General features: G+C 38.8%; 1 pseudogene; it reads right to left on the reverse strand.

The window, feature by feature from the left end:
- Positions 1 to 2,692: 2,692 nt before the first annotated feature.
- Positions 2,693 to 16,110, reverse strand: LOC125298460 (annotated as a pseudogene).
- Between the last annotated feature and the right edge of the window lie 196 nt (positions 16,111 to 16,306).

The raw sequence follows: 16,306 nt of genomic DNA on the forward strand, positions 1-16,306 counted from the left end.
GCAATCTTGGACGTCATCTTGAAAATGACCCTTTTGTTGGGGTCAGATTTTACTAGATTAGATTTAATATGTTATTAAGTACATCTAAAAGTAATCATAATCAGTTGAAAAAACGTTTGTATCAATTTTTTTGAGGTTAGGTGTTTTTTTGTCATATATTGACCCGCCTACTGGCTTGAGCTTCAGAAGAGTGGAGACCAGACGTCAAAGCCAGTCTCAGAGTAAGGGCTTACTTTCAGAAGTAACCTGTTTGCCTTTTGTGGAACGTTGAACCTTGTGATTTTGTTGAAGTGGAACGTAGCTGAAGTGATTGTGCTGCTGGAAGATACGACGGCTGGAACAGGAAAGAGGGCCTGAAGAATTGTGAACAAAATCTACCAAAACAACCAAGAGGGCTGGGTGACAAGGTCAGTGGCAGGGACCCAACTCTCCACTAACGTTGTCCTGTGTGTCTCTCTCTCTCTCCTTTATCTCAGAAGCCGATATGAGTCCTCTGACTGCCTCGATCCAACCTGAAGATCTGAGTTGACCTCTGCTCCCCATCCCCTTTCCCCACACATTATAAATAAATTAGACATTATAAATAAAGTTTGTTTCACTGCAACCTCTGCATCTGACTGCTTTGCTCCAATTGGTTGACCCACTATTCTGTCTCGCACGGCCAGGCGGCCACAGTACATCTGTTCCTGTCTCTAGCACAAGCAATACTTTAAACCCTATGCACAGGATTAAGTTGTTGTGGATGGTCATCTACTTGATGGTTTGTGGCACCAACAAACAATTACATGACTGACAACAACAGTATAGACAGTATTTTTATTGCCAATTTCAGTAAGGCTTTATATGTGATCTCTTTAAGAATATGTTGACTATGACATTCTGGGAACAAACTTCCGGTAATAGACCTCTGAAGTTTGCCTACAAAAAGTACCCAAAGCTGCCAGCTTTGCCCATATAAGGATATCTGGGAGACTGGGTGGTACCCTTAAAGTACAGATTAATACCTTTTTAGGGTATATACAGATACACTTCAGTCATTGCAGGTACACAAGTGTACCTTGATGGGTACCGACTTAAGTACTTGCATTTCTTAGAGTTAACAACACTAGGTTGAGAGATGCAAGTAAGCAGATCATTATCGTTAGCCTTCTTTTCTTGACACTAAAACTGCAGGACGAACATGTTATACTGTAGGGTGGTCTCTGCAGAAGTGAGTGTGGCATCTGGCTCAAATACAAAATTGCAAAGTCGGCCAGAATTTGCGGGGATTGGTTGAATTTGCGTTAATTGTTGCGATCACAACATTGTGAATTCCTGGAGGACTGGTTGATGAGTATGTCAGATTTGTACGTCTCAATCTGTCCATTTATTTTCCACAAAAAACTCACCAGAAGATTTAATTTAAGGGGCCCAGTGGCTCATAATCCGTCCATGCCTACAAATAAAGTACTTCGATTTTTTTGTAATACTTTTCGGATTATTTTTCATAAGAATAAAGATAGGTCTTACTACCCTTAGCTGCCCTCAATTAAAAAAAAAATTTAAAAAATAAATACTTGCAACCATTTTTGCAATTTTCAGTTCCTCCTGCAATTTCTTTGCAGCAAACTCTTAAAAATACTCTTTAAAATAATTTCAATCACAATTTTTTACAAAAGTTGCTGCAAAATCATAACCTGACAATAGCCAGATGAATTTCGCTCCGCCTAGCTCCACTCATCCATCTGGAACCGATCCATTGAAGTGTTGCTTCAGAAGGCTGGGCCTAATCAAAAAATGCTTGCATATGATTGAATAAGCCACTTGTCCGTCATCTATTGACGTGCTACTTCAACCACTCACATCGAAGCCAACCCGTGACGCTGATAACAGTCTAACAGTCGCTTCTACGCTTATGTCACATCTATGAAACTCCGCCCCTCGCCCTGATTGGCTGAACCATAAAGTCGGTTGCAGAAATCACTCTCAATGGAAGAGGTCCCAGATGGATGTGAGTGAAGCTAGGCGGAGCTAAGCGGAACGACATTCATCTGGTTATTGTCAGGTTAGCAAAATCAGGCATTTTAGGTTGAAACATTCTCAAAAATGGCTTGCGGAATTCTGGAGGGACAAGGCATCTTCCTGTGAAAAAAGATGCCGATTACAAAGCATGATTATCACACATAGTGTGACCTGTGTGGGACTATTCAGATATCAGGGGTGGAGAACATAGTAGTGACTTCACACAGAGGCTTGAGCTTCACGGCCCCCTGAGCCCTGACCTTACCGAACATAAAGGTGTAAAGCATTCCCATGTACAGTTAGGTAATCCAGTTTTTAATGTGCAGAAATGTTCTACATGTCTCCAACTTTGCACTTTAAGTTTCACAATGGGTTAAAATGATTCAATACATGATTTCATAACAGGCCAAACACAAAATAAATGTTAGAAATATCACCTAGATATCTAATATTAAAATCAGAGGATACACAGCTGACTAATAGTTTGTCAAAAGTAGCCTTAATGATCACAAAATGCATGTATGTAAGCTATGAGTTTCTTAAAGCAGCGCTGTATGATCACAAAATACATATGTAGGCTATATGTACTGTAAGCTGCTCTGTGCTTAAATGGTTCAAAACATGATTTTATAACAGACAAAATAGAAAATAAATATATAACCTAGATGTCTGTAAATATTAAAATCAGATGATTTACAGTTTTGTTACATATGTCATGCTTCATGTTTTTGTAATGTTTCATACAGAGATGCAGGTCTACTGCTGAGAATAGGCTAAAAACAACAGTGGTCATTTTTATGTAACCTACTGTATAGTTTAACTTTGGCCTTGGTGCCCTGACGTGTGGCCTTTGTGCCCCCTGCCAAATATGCCCAACAGAAGGTCAAGTGGCCTTGCCCCTAAAATTATGTAATTCCAAGCCTTGTGAGAAGATGTGACATCTTTATTTTTAAAAAGCCAATCCATGTGTACACAGGTCATGTAAAAAAATATTTTTTGAAGTCAATCCATGTCAAACAAATCTTTGTAGATCTGTAGACCATGTACATGACCTGTATACACATGGATTGGATTTGATTGCCTTTAATAAAATTGACTTCTTAAAAAAAAAATCTTAAACTGACTGCATTACGTGATTATTTCTGACATTCTGATACGTTTTTAACCATGACGTATGCACAATTCCGGTTTGAAAACATATCAGAATCTCATAAAATAATCATGTTATGCAGTCAGCTTAAGACGGCTGCAGGCAGCTACATGAAGTCGAATCGCCCTATTGATTGGCTTTAACCCTAGCAACCACCATAGCAACTGTGTTATTTAGCATAGCAACCACCAGTACCCTAGCAACCATTTTAATTTACATAGCAACAACCTAGCAACCACCGCTATAATATCAACCTAGCAACGCCCTAGAAACACCCTAGCAACCATGCTAATTACCCTAGCAACCACCACTATAATTCGACCCTATCAACTACCATTGCAACAAGCATGAATACTCTAGCAACCAACATAGCAACCTCGTTTTTTAAGCATTTTGGCTTTTTGGATGTTTTGTTAATGCAGATAACTTTTGATCTGTGTGCTCGATTTTCAAAAATGAGGTACCGTTGAAATCTTTTTGTCAAACTGCACCTGATCGAACTCACTCTTGCAGTTCCTCGGAATAGCAATTCTAGTTTACTTTTGTTCTCTTGTGTCAACCTCTAATCATTGTGTGGATGACCTATGAGCTTCATTTTTTCATATTAGTCTCCAAGCAATATTTACTCGAGACTCAAATTCCCTTAAAACATTAATTTTCATTTTGATCGTGATTCACTAATGGCAACGTGTCATCTGTTTCCCCCCTCATCTGTGTTTCTCCTCTTAACTTCTCTTGCTCTCCTACGTTTTTTTATCAGTGATTCCTGCCATGGCTGCTACTGTAAATACTAACCCAAGTACTCCTACTGCCACTCCTATAGGTGCTCCCACTACCGCGACAGCTCCCACAGCTGCTCCCCCTCCTACCATTCCCGCAACCAATACATTTTGTTTCTTTTTAGCTTCCTCTCTCTTTTTCCTCTCCTCTTCTGCAATCTTTTCAGCTTCCTCTCTCTTTTTCCTCTCCTCTTCTGTAATCTTTTCAGCTTTCTCTCTCTTTTTCCTCTCTTTTTCAATCTTTTCAGCTTCCTCTCTCTTTTTCCTCTCCTCTTCTGCAATCTTTTCAGCTTTCACTCTCATTTTCTTTTCCTCTTCCCTGATCTTGTCATCATACTCCTTTCTTTTTCTCTCCTCCTCCTGTCTCTTCCTCTCCTCCTCTTCTCTAATCTTTTCCTGAGTCTCCTGGTACGTCTGGTTTGTGTAGTATTCTCCTCCATTCTTCTCCACCATGGATTCAATCTTCTCCAGCAGCTTGTTCACTTGAGTCTGGTCTTCTTTTTCTTTATTACTGAAGACATGATATCCACCACCACATCTTTTGATGATATCTTGAATCTCAGAATACTTTACAGCATCTTCCAATAGCATCCCATTCAGCTGATCAGCATGAGTGAACAGCACCATGGTGAACTGTGCCGCTCTCTCACCAAAGTTCTCCTGAATCCACTTCACTGCATTTCTCTCCTCCTCTGTGAATCTCACCCCTAATCTGATCACCAGCAGGAACACATGGGGCCCAGGACAAGATGACTCAACACATTTCTCTATCTCACTCTTCAGCTCATCTCCTGTCTTTCTTGTATCAAACAATCCTGGGATATCGACCACTGTAATCTGTCTACCTCTCCAAAATGTGTTTTGCATTCATTAGTAACAGATCCAAAACCAGCATTTTCTTCAAAGACCTTTAGTCCCATGATGGTGTTTCCTGAGGCACTCTTTCCTGCTCCAGTTTTACCCAGTAGAACAATCCTCAGGTCTGAAAAGCAATTAAAAACAGTGTAAATTCCTCAATTACTCTCTCTATGAAAACTGTGTAAATTCCTCAATTACTTAATCTATGAATCAGAATGTGTAATTCATTAACAAATCGACATAACAATGTAAGAGAAGGACATTGTTTGCTTTATTTTCTAAATGTATTCCATACTTGATGAAATTAACATAAATATATATTTCATTTTCGTTTCCATTCTTATCTTTCCTCTGTAAGTGACTTGGTGGCTATACTGTTCCAACTTCCTGTTTGATATGGTGGGTTTTATATAGCCAATGTCAATGCCTCCGACAAACTCACCAAACGAGAAAACTACCTCAAAACCTTGTTGCACATTATGCACACCGTTCCGACCAAATATGTTATTCAATCAGGAAATCAGAGTGAAACCAAAGATTCTATAGTTAACTAAGATGAATCATAAGATGATTCACCAATGGAATGAAATGGTACTAGTTCCGGACTCCTAAATAGGCGTGTCAAAACATAAACTTTTCTCTGAATAAGCAATAATAACATATAAATATAATATTGTATACTACTTTACAGTCATTGTTTGTGTGTGATGCCAATAAAACACTCTTTTGGACACGGAATGAATAATTTAATTTTGCCCCGTTAACGAGCTAGCTAGCTAGCTAGCTAACATTAGCACAGTAAACGGAAAGTGAATGGGAATGTTCGGAATTTGTTTAGTTGGAAAATACAATGTCAAAGTCGGAATGTTAGGGAGACATGTGGCTTGTAGAAAATGGGTTCAAAACTTACATTGCTGAATGTAGGGCTAAGGGATTGGTCATATTCCGAGAAAATATTAATTTCTCCCATAGGAATACATAGACACTGGGCCTCCCGCTAGACTCCTAAATGGGCGTGACAGCTTCGAACCCCATGTCACACCGTGCCAGAATTTACCCTCTTATGAATCGTCTCACTTTATCAACTGTCTCTGGTGAAACGGTGCAAAATGTTTTGATTTTTACCTAGCCCCAGGTACACTCAAAACAATAATCAAGCCAACAACTTAGACTTTATGTAATGACTTTATGTAATTCAATTACATGACGATTTTCCATGTATTTATATTACATAAGTTTAATGTAAAGGGTAAAGTTTAATGGTATGTTTTTCTATCATGTTGAGTAAATGTGAATTAATCAAATAAAATCACAATTGATTACTTTAAAGGAGAATTCCAAAAGGCATTCTTTAGAAATGTAAAAGAGTTGACCAAAAGACGGGGCTTACACTACAAACAGGTAATTGTTTACCTTAGGCTATGGAATGACTTTGGAAACAAATACATTTTTCAATGAATATTATTCAAATAATAATTAGGCAAACATTATGTCACAAGAAATTTCTCTTCTAAATTGGATGCATCCAAATGTAGTAGGTTTAACTCTATTAGAGTCAATAATAGTTAACACTGTCATTTTAATTCTTGGAATTTTACTGTGTATGCCTACCAAATCTGCCTCTTGGATGCTAGTTCAGTTAGTCACAGAAAGTGGAATGTCTATGGGGTCCGCTCAATTGTGCATATTAGGGGTTTGTTTTTACTGTCAAATTCTGAAACATCTTATGGAAATCAGTGCATACCACCACCTACTGTGCTGGAGTGTCACACACATAACTACCTTAGATGATTTAGTCAAATAAAGTTTACCTGATTTGTACAGATTCAGTTGACACTGAGCACACTGTCAGTTAGCATGGCGCCACCTGCGCTGCGATTTAAAACCATACTCCTTAAAACCGAGGTTTTGGAGTTTAACACGCAGCTGAGCATGAAGCTGAACGTGAGTGTAATGACTCACACAGGATTAGCTGATTCCAAGTTAAACTCGGGTTAAACCAGAACTATACTCTGATTTTGAGTTTTAACCCACCAGATGCATGGTGGACGCATTTCAGGATCTTGGGGGATATGTTTTTATGATTGTGTTGGGGGGATATGTTTTTATGATTTATGACTGCACTCACATTCCACCATGGCACCGTGCGTAATCCAGCCTTTACGGATCAACGTAAGGCTACAGTACATCCCCTGATATTTGGTCTGCCTAAACATAACAAATATACACTAGGCAAAATGCATTTGTGCGGTGTAGGCAGATAATTAATATCACAACTGACTTTAACGCCTGTGGAACATTTTGATGTGTCAAATAGTGGAGAAGACGTTTTTCAGTAATATTAGTAAGTAATAACATTATTTTTATAATATTAACATTTCTATTACAGCTCTATAAACTCTCAAATGGTTTGCGATAACAACATGCACATTCGCAATGTAACCTAGTAGCGAGATGGACCGGCAGTGTGCATGATGCACGCATTTTCAACAGCAGTCTACGAACCACACCACAAAGCAACATAATAGTCCTCCACAATTTGGCAATCGACTGGGATGAGCCCCGTTTCCCTCAGCCACAAGGCCTTGGAGGACTTCTAGGTCCTTCTAGGCTACTTCTGGCCTGATGCTGCTGATCTAGCAGCCAGGCAGTGCATTCGTCAAGCCAATATTGCTAACCATTTCCGTAGACTGCATAAATGGGACTTTACCTTTTATGTTTTGTATAACTACTATCTACTGTGAGTCCATTTATTTTACTGACAAATAATCTGTTTTTGTCTATTTTAGTTAGGCATTTGCCTATTTAAGCAACTCCTGTTTTGTAGCCTTTATTGTAGGCTACTGCATCTGGTGTAATAAGACCAAATGTAGTAGACGTTGTGTATGTAGTAGCCTATGTGTCAGTTATAATGGAGCCTATATAATAATATAATATAGGTCTCATCCAACTATGGTTTAGTCTCTCCTAAAACCATGTCTGTTTTGAGATTAGACTAACACGTGAATACACCCTCTAGTGTGTTATGTGAATTTCCTTGAAGACACAGCAATTGAGATCAAGGTGAAACGCAGCAGCAGGTAAAACCACAGGTACATATGACACAGCATTGGAGCTTAAGACGTCACGTGAGTTCTTACGTCACTGGCGAGTTTAAAACTGTGTTAAACTCTAAAAAGTGACTAAGCTAGTGATAGAGCCCTACATGTTTATGTGTTTTGTATGAATAAACGTTTTACTTGATGCATTTCAGTTACATTTTACCTACACTTATTCTTAATGTTTACTGGGACCAAGAATGATTTTTTTTTATGTGTAAGGTGTATTTATGTTTGAGCCACTGCTAAGTGACCTAGCTGGTAGCATATAGCCTATAACCCTTAACACAACTACTATCAATTTGTGGTGCTCTTTTCTTTGGTGTGGTGTGCTGGGAGAAGGGCAGGGGCAGCAGGGCAGTTAAACACAAAATTATTTTGTGATTAAAACATCAAATGTGGTATAAAAACTCACAAAGGGGGTCTGATCAGATTTAGAATCATAGGCGCCTCGGATTTGGCCCATGGGAGCCATTGCAGACATTTTTATAAAAATAGCCGACAAATATGGGTTTCGTTTTGGTAAAAAAGGGATTGAAAGTACAGTCAAATATTTGCCCATAAATCTTTGTCATTTTTCACACACTCATAAACATTAAATATTATGTATATATTTAAATGATTAAAAATAACAAATGTATACTACAATTTGGCCCCCGCAATACCAAATAGTAGGCCTACTGTATGTACATTCATGTAGTGATATCAGAATTTGTGTAGTCAGAATTAAAAATCATTCAAGAATTTACATTTAGCTGACTTTTATCCAAAGCTTTCAATTCAGAACTGAACAAGGGAATCAAAAGGTTATGTATCTTCAACCTCAAGTACAGTATGCAGCTAATAAGGAAATAGAATTGTTATTTAGACAAGGTGAACTTCTCCCAACTGTGGAATGTAGAAAGGGGCTACAAGGACGGGAATCCAAACACACTCAACAATTTACCATCTGTTGACATATGTCATTTTTTTTCTGTTAAGGATTGGCATAGAGGCAATAGGACTAGTTGCCGCTGTCAATGCCCTTTTCTCTGTGAACTTGCTCATCACTGAAATACTGTGAATCAGGGGCAGTCGTGGCCTACTGGTTAGCGCTTCAGACTTGTTACCGGAGGGTTGCCGGTTCGAACCCCGACCAGTAGGCACGGCTGAAGTGCCCTTGAGCAAGACACCTAACCCCTCACTGCTCCCCGAGCGCCGCTGTTGTTGCAGGCAGATCACTGCGCTGGGATTAGTGTGTGCTTCACCTCACTGTGTGTTTCACTAATTCACGGATTGGGTATACTTATGTATACAGCCTTAGTGTTGTACCTCCAATCCAGTTTATTGTCTGCACATATTTGTAGTTCTCAACAACTTCAGGATCAAAAGAGTATATATACTTATACTTACTTATAATCAGGGGTGGCCAAATTTTTACAATTCAAGGGTGTGGGCTGCACAATTTATTTTATATATATATATATATATATATATATATATATATGGTGCACTGTCACTTTAAGAGCATTTAAGAGCATGTTTAGTTCTCACTGATCTTTTGCCAGCTCCACTCAAATATAACCTATGGTTAGTGCTGCCCCCTCTGACAGTTAATAAATGGTCAGTAGTGGGAACTACTGCTGCCTTCATGATTTCCTTTTTAAAGTTTTGTTATAAAAAGGGGATACCAATTATCAACAGTGACAGGCCAGCTGGGTCCGTGTATTATTCGTTCATTTGATATTCAATTGAGAATCCAAAATGAAAAAACGAAAAAAGGACTTGTTTTTTCATTATCTGTTTATGAATGTGATACAAACCAACAAATAATGCTTTGTTTTTCAGACTTTTGATTTCATGATCAGATCAAAAGTTTTGATATTTATTTTTTCCGATTGCTCTGACCCGGAAATTATTTATTGACTTACATTGCCAGCTGCTGCTTCTGTTTTGCAGTGTTAAATCGGACTAGGCCTACCAGACAATAGATTGACCATATTGTAGGCCTACAACTGCAAAGCCTTATCATATGCATGTTACATTCATGACATGAAAAGTAGAACTTATTGAACAAAAATGGCCAATTACGCAGTCGTCTAAACATTTTAAACTTGCGCAAAATGGCATGAACCCAGCAACGGTGCGTCGCATAACTTAAAACATAAACTGAAGCAACAGCTTGGACAATCCTACTGCAAAGCCTTTCCTTCCATAGGCATGCAACGTCTATGACATAAAAAGTGGAATATGAACGCATTTCACACCTGACAATTAAACGGAGCTGCCGCCTGTTCGCGATTTGACTGTTTCTTGAGCTCTCAGAGCAGTGTTGACTTGCACGTCTTTTTTAGATGGTGAACGTAGGCCTAGTTGGACGGGCAAGACTGGCAAGTAGACGGGCCTAGGCCCGCCTATGGCTCGATTTGAATTATTAAGTGTGCTTGCAAGCACACTTATTGTTCTTCTTAAGTTTTATTTTTCCCGTCTCCCTAATTTTTTGTCAGCTCTAGCGCCTAGGCCCTTTGAGACAGAGACACCGTTCCAACTTTAAAACGTCCGGTCAGTACTGGTGTAATTTGCTCGCGAAGATGACGTCAGGTGGGCGTGTTGTTCGTCCGCCATATTGGATTGAACAGAAAGCGAAACAAAATTTTCACAGGTCACAAATTTGGTCCGAACGCCACGAAACTTGACGTACATTATCCTTGGACCAAGCCTCACAAAAGTTACCAGAAGGATTTTTGATTTTCGAAAGCGTTTGCCCATCACAGCCAAACGAAATCGGCGGCGAAGCTCCAAAACAGGAAGTCGTCCATATCTCAGAATTAAATGTTGTTCAAGGTCTCATCTGTGATTCTGTTATGTTTTCGCTATCTTTCAGCAATGGAGTATTTGTATTTGGTGAAACTGATTGGTTATTGATCTTATCTCTAATTGTTTGATATACAATCATTATACTGACATACAATCATACTGTTGAAAATAACTGTTTTGTGAACTTTATTCAACATAGCCAGTGATTTAGGCAAAAGGTATGGTGTTAATTACAGTGAAATATACAATTACATCATTTTTCTCCATGTTCAATGACCTCTAAAGACAGTCCAACCACTCTCCAAAAATTAACATTTCAAACCCACAGAAACCACATAGGCCCCCTGACTAATAGTAACACGACTAAAGTAAAAAGTTGTTAGAAAAATAAAAAACTAAAGTACAAATACCTGAAAATGCTACAGCACTTAAGTATATGTACTTACAGTAGTTGCTTCTGTACTACTGTATATCCTCTATTTTTAATGATATCTAGGCAATATGTGTAACATTTATTTTGTATTTGGCATGTTATGAAATCATGTATTGAACAATGTTAACACATTGTGAAACTTAAAGCCCAAAGTTAGAGACATGCATGTAGAAATTTGCTGCAAACTCAAAACCAGATTACTCTGGAACGGATAACTGTACAGGGGACTGCTTTACACCTTTCTGTTCGGTAAGGTCTGCTGTTTATTCTGATATGTGGTTTGTCATGTGTTGAGTGAAGAGTTTGTAAAGTATTCAACTGTGATGAATGGGTAGGGAAATGGGTACAGAACTGTCCCCTGTAAAGCAGTCCCCTGTACAGTTAGCCGTTCCAGAGTAATCTAGTTTTGAATTTGCAGTAAATTTCGACATGCATGGATGTCTCCAAATTTGGGCTTTACGTTTTACAATGTGTTTAAATTGTTCCACATGATTTCATAACGGGCCAAATACAAAATAAATGTTACAAATATCGCCTATATTGGTAAATCATAGGACAGCTGACTAAGAGTTTGTGAAAGTAGCCTTAATGATCACAAAATGCTAAGCATGCATCTAGGCTATTTGAGTTAAATCTTAAAGCTGAGCTGTGCTTAAATTGTTCAATACATGATTTCATAACAGGCCAAATATAAAATAAATGTTATATATAGCCTAGATATCTGCAAATATTAGATGATCAGATGATTTACAGTTCTATGTAATATGTCATGTTTCATGTTTTTGTAATGTTTCATATAGTGATGCAGGTCTACTGCAGTGAATAGGCTAAATACAACTTTGATCATTTTTATAGCCTACTACTGTATAGTTAACTTTGGCCTTGGTGCCCTGACGTGTGGCCTTTGTGCCCACCACCAAATATGCCCAACTGAAGGCCAAGTGGCCTTGCCCCCAGAATGGTGAAATTCCAAGCCTGGTTAGGTGCCTTGCTCAAGGGCACTTCAGCCGTGCCTACCCTCCGGTAACAAGTCCCAAGCGCTAACCAGTAGGCCACGGCTGCCCAACAGGCAGAACAGGCAAGATGGGGGTGGGGTTGTGTAAAATGTATTTTACATGTGAAATCTATTAACTAATCATGTTTTGGTACTTGTTTGTCTAGCAGATATCAGTGAGAATTGAGTGTGCATAATGCAATTCAGTGAGACAGAATCATATATGCCTTTCACCTTTTATTTTTAGCCAGCAGCCAGACCAGCAAATACCCTGACTTTGATGAATTACTGAAGCTAAGCAGGCTTAGTTAGTACTTGGATAAGAAACCTCCTTGGAAGAGTAGGTTCCTGCTGGAAGTGGTGTTGGTGGCTGGCCAGTAGGTGGCACTCTTCCACCAAACAAATATCAATCCCAATTCCCTATTGCAGTGACAGGGACACTATACTGCAGGAGATGTTTTCCTTTGCATGAATGTTAAATTGATGGTTATAGATCCCATGGCACTTATCGCAAAGAGTAGGTGGTTCCCTGATTTGCTTTATTTATGTACACATACATAAAGACACACACACATGCACACACACACACACACACACACACACACATAAAAACACACAAACACAAAGACACATAAACACACACACACACTACACATGCGCACACACATACATGCACACCCATGACACGCACACAAACACATAAACACACATAAACACACACACACCCTTACACACATGCACCCACACATACAAACACACCTACATACACAAACACACACAAAACACACACAAAACACATACATAGAAACAACCACACACTCTGCACACACTCAATTAGAAACACAAAAAAGGAACCAAGTAGGAAATGAACACAATTTGACAAGCGTGACTTATTTTTGTGAAAAATAAAAGTTTGTTATTTAATTTCTTATAAATTACTAGTCGGCTATTCCACGTGACAGAACAACTCTATATCTGTTAGGGATGTCACACATGAAACAATGCTGCAGAAACACGAAAAAATGACTTTGATATGAGTAGGCTATCATATGAGTTCCTGTTGATATGTAGCCTAGTGCACGATGGAAATAATTTAAAGGAATCTAGTAGCAGTCTTGTACTGTAAATAGTGACCCTGCATAATTCCTAGCCTAGTTGTTGCAAAATGTGACTGTGACTAGTCTGTGACTCAACAACTCTACCACTTGTCTTTAGATGTGAGAGGATCTGAGACTGTAGTCTTTCGAAAATCTTTTCCAAATCTTTGCAAAGTCTTTCAGTGTAAGGAGGGCATAAGCTGTTAGGTGCTTAGGTGCTGCTTTTAGGGCTAAAATGCTTTGTGAATTACTCTTAGTTCAAACAAATAGGACTCCTAATGTTACGATTTATACGTCCATTATTTTAGGAGTTTCCTAAATTTGCCAGTTAGGAGCTACTGTTAGCTTTAAAATTATTTGTGAATACGGCCCCTATATATTGTAGGTCTGAACTGAGTAAAAGGTGCACTGGATAGAGTGAAATACCACCAAAAAGAGAAAAAAAATAACACCGAATTGAGGAAAGTTGACTCTAGAAAAACACCTCTATCAAAAGAGTAACTTTTACTCTTTTGAGAGAGGGACCAAATGTTATCTGGCAAAGTACATTTTTACTCAATTTGAGTACATTTACTCAGGCAAATTTTCTTTGTACCTTATCATTGTACTCACTGTGATATGATCCGTGTCCTGCCTGCATTCTCCTTTTATTCTGTAATCTCCAACACAGAACTCCAACAGAAGTCTATAAAGGCAAACAATGCGGAATGTGCCCAGTTCTACCAAAAAATAAAACCTGTAAAATATGTCCACTATTCGGATCTAGCAATCGACAAGTCATACTTACATGGACGTAGTTGCTATTAGAAGATAGTTCTTTTGAGTATCGCAAAGCCAACTTTTTATATGTGTGTCTTGTTTGACCTAAGACACTATGTAAGCACTTTGTGTCTGCACCTAGGTTTGCAGCTCATCATATAATCTGATGCCCTTTGCATCTGTCTTAAACTAATTGACGTCTTTAAACACTAAACATATCGGTGTCAAATGTTGAGTTACTCCAGACTAGATTTTTTGAAGCGAATCACTCCTATGATGTATTTCTATTGTCTAACCAAAGTAAAGTACTGTTTCTAAGTTAACTGATGGTCAAATCAACCAAAAATCCTATAGGCTATGTGTTGCACCTTCAAGTCTGTCTGTGACGGAATAGAATAGCCTATAAATGATAGCTAAGGAGCCAGAAGAAACACACATGAATAGGTATAAAAACGGTGCTTTCAACGCGACAAAACACAACACTTGTAGTCTTTAGCCCTTGAGCCAGCTCCTTGGGCTACTAATGGCGATGCGGCGTTTGTTTGCACATGAACAGCATTACGTAGGCCTACCCAAAACACACAGGCTATTGTGTCAACCAGCATCAAGTCAACCTCTGACCATTAAAACAAGTTGTCAATCTCATAGTTTCTCATAGTTTATCTCGTGCCTGCTTAACGTTTACATCTGACGTCACAGTAGCTGAGAGCTACTTTCACTTTTGAAGAATCGATACTTAGCGTGTAGCCAACTCGATAAGGAAAAAAAATAGACCATTCATTTAAAATGGATTTTACGCGTCGCGAAAGGAACGCTTCAGTTAGGCGCCTGGTGTAGCTCATACCTAACTTTAAATACAATGGTTAAACATTTCCCATGCAATTTTCTTACCTTCTTCCTCAAATTATGTGGTTCAGTCTGGCTGTGGGCTAACTGTGTTCCGTTGAAACACCCATAAAGGCGGAGTGAGGGATCCCGTCATATTAACCCTTCTTCTTCTGTCAGGTTTTATAGTCCAGGCAAAAAGACTAATTGTAAAATATTTTTTTGCAGCTTAAATAATTTCTATGAGGTGTAAAAAGCAGATAGCCTACTTTGAAAAGTTGGGCTGTGTCTTAGTCCAACCGCAGGCTGGCTAATCATGTCAAAAGATTGATCGTGAGCAAACCAAAGATCCTTGATTAATGTTACTGCTCGGACTTCTGCATGCGTGGCAAGAAAATGGGGTTGTCTCATAGCACTGACACAGATCTGACACAAACAACAATTGACGACGTATACCACTGCTAGGTATAATAAAAAATAATGAAACAAGCATTTGATCAATACTGAGCCTACTATATCTTCTTTTCCAGTCTTACTGTAGTAATGAAGTGGCCATGGGAACATAGTGCACCCCCATGGTTTCTAAATTTGTCTCATTCCAAAATACCTTTTTTTAGCAGCCAGTTGACAATGAAGTAGGGAAAGGACAGTCAATTTAGCAGAATCAGCACCTTAATTAATTATTCTAGATATAGAATATCAGTTAATCAAGATTCAAACCCACTCTGATCACAGCAACTCAAAACAAGCCTGGAAACAAGCAGTCAGCGCCCTGCTACAGCCAGTGGTCCTTCACGATTATCTCAGATTTGACTTAATAAATAAGATAAAATGGTTCTTTATTTAAATATTACAACAAGTTTTTACTTTTAAATTGAATGGATAAAAAAAAAAAATCAGTGTTACCACACATCTAATGAACTCAGGTATGCTAGACCGCTGGCTGAGCCACCTGGGTGAGGTAGACGGCAAGCGGAGTCTCAGCACAGGTCGGCCGCCCTGACTTTGACAAAAGTAAATTACACAAACAAAATCAAGAGTCAAGCACTGATTAAGACTGTTACATTTGGCTACCACATGTACTGGAAGTTGAGAAAACACTACACATCCACAGTTACCAGACTATTATGGTGGACTTGTTCTACTATTAGACATCAACCAAGAACTAAAGTCACACATTGACAGCACAATACATGGTACAACAGCAACCAAACAACACAGCTTAACAAACAAACAAAACCAACTGCACGCCATCCACCTTACCCACAGAGCACATGGGAGACCAACAAGAGGGGGTGGGGCTATTGTTGCCACCATTGGCTGTCTTCTTCTCCCCTAATGGCTTAGGCACTTCCTGTCTGAGTGCACTGGCTCCCCCCAAAGCACTGGTCCCAATACTACACCCCATGCCCACAGACCATCCTGTTACATAAATATATATTTTTAACAAAAACACTTTGCCCACAATTATTTTCCATCTTAGAGTTGACTACACGTTTCAGTAGTTGTCTAAGCA

The sequence above is a fragment of the Alosa alosa genome, chromosome 7 (assembly GCF_017589495.1).
Source record: "Alosa alosa isolate M-15738 ecotype Scorff River chromosome 7, AALO_Geno_1.1, whole genome shotgun sequence".
In the NCBI taxonomy this organism is placed as follows: Eukaryota; Metazoa; Chordata; class Actinopteri; order Clupeiformes; family Clupeidae; genus Alosa; species Alosa alosa.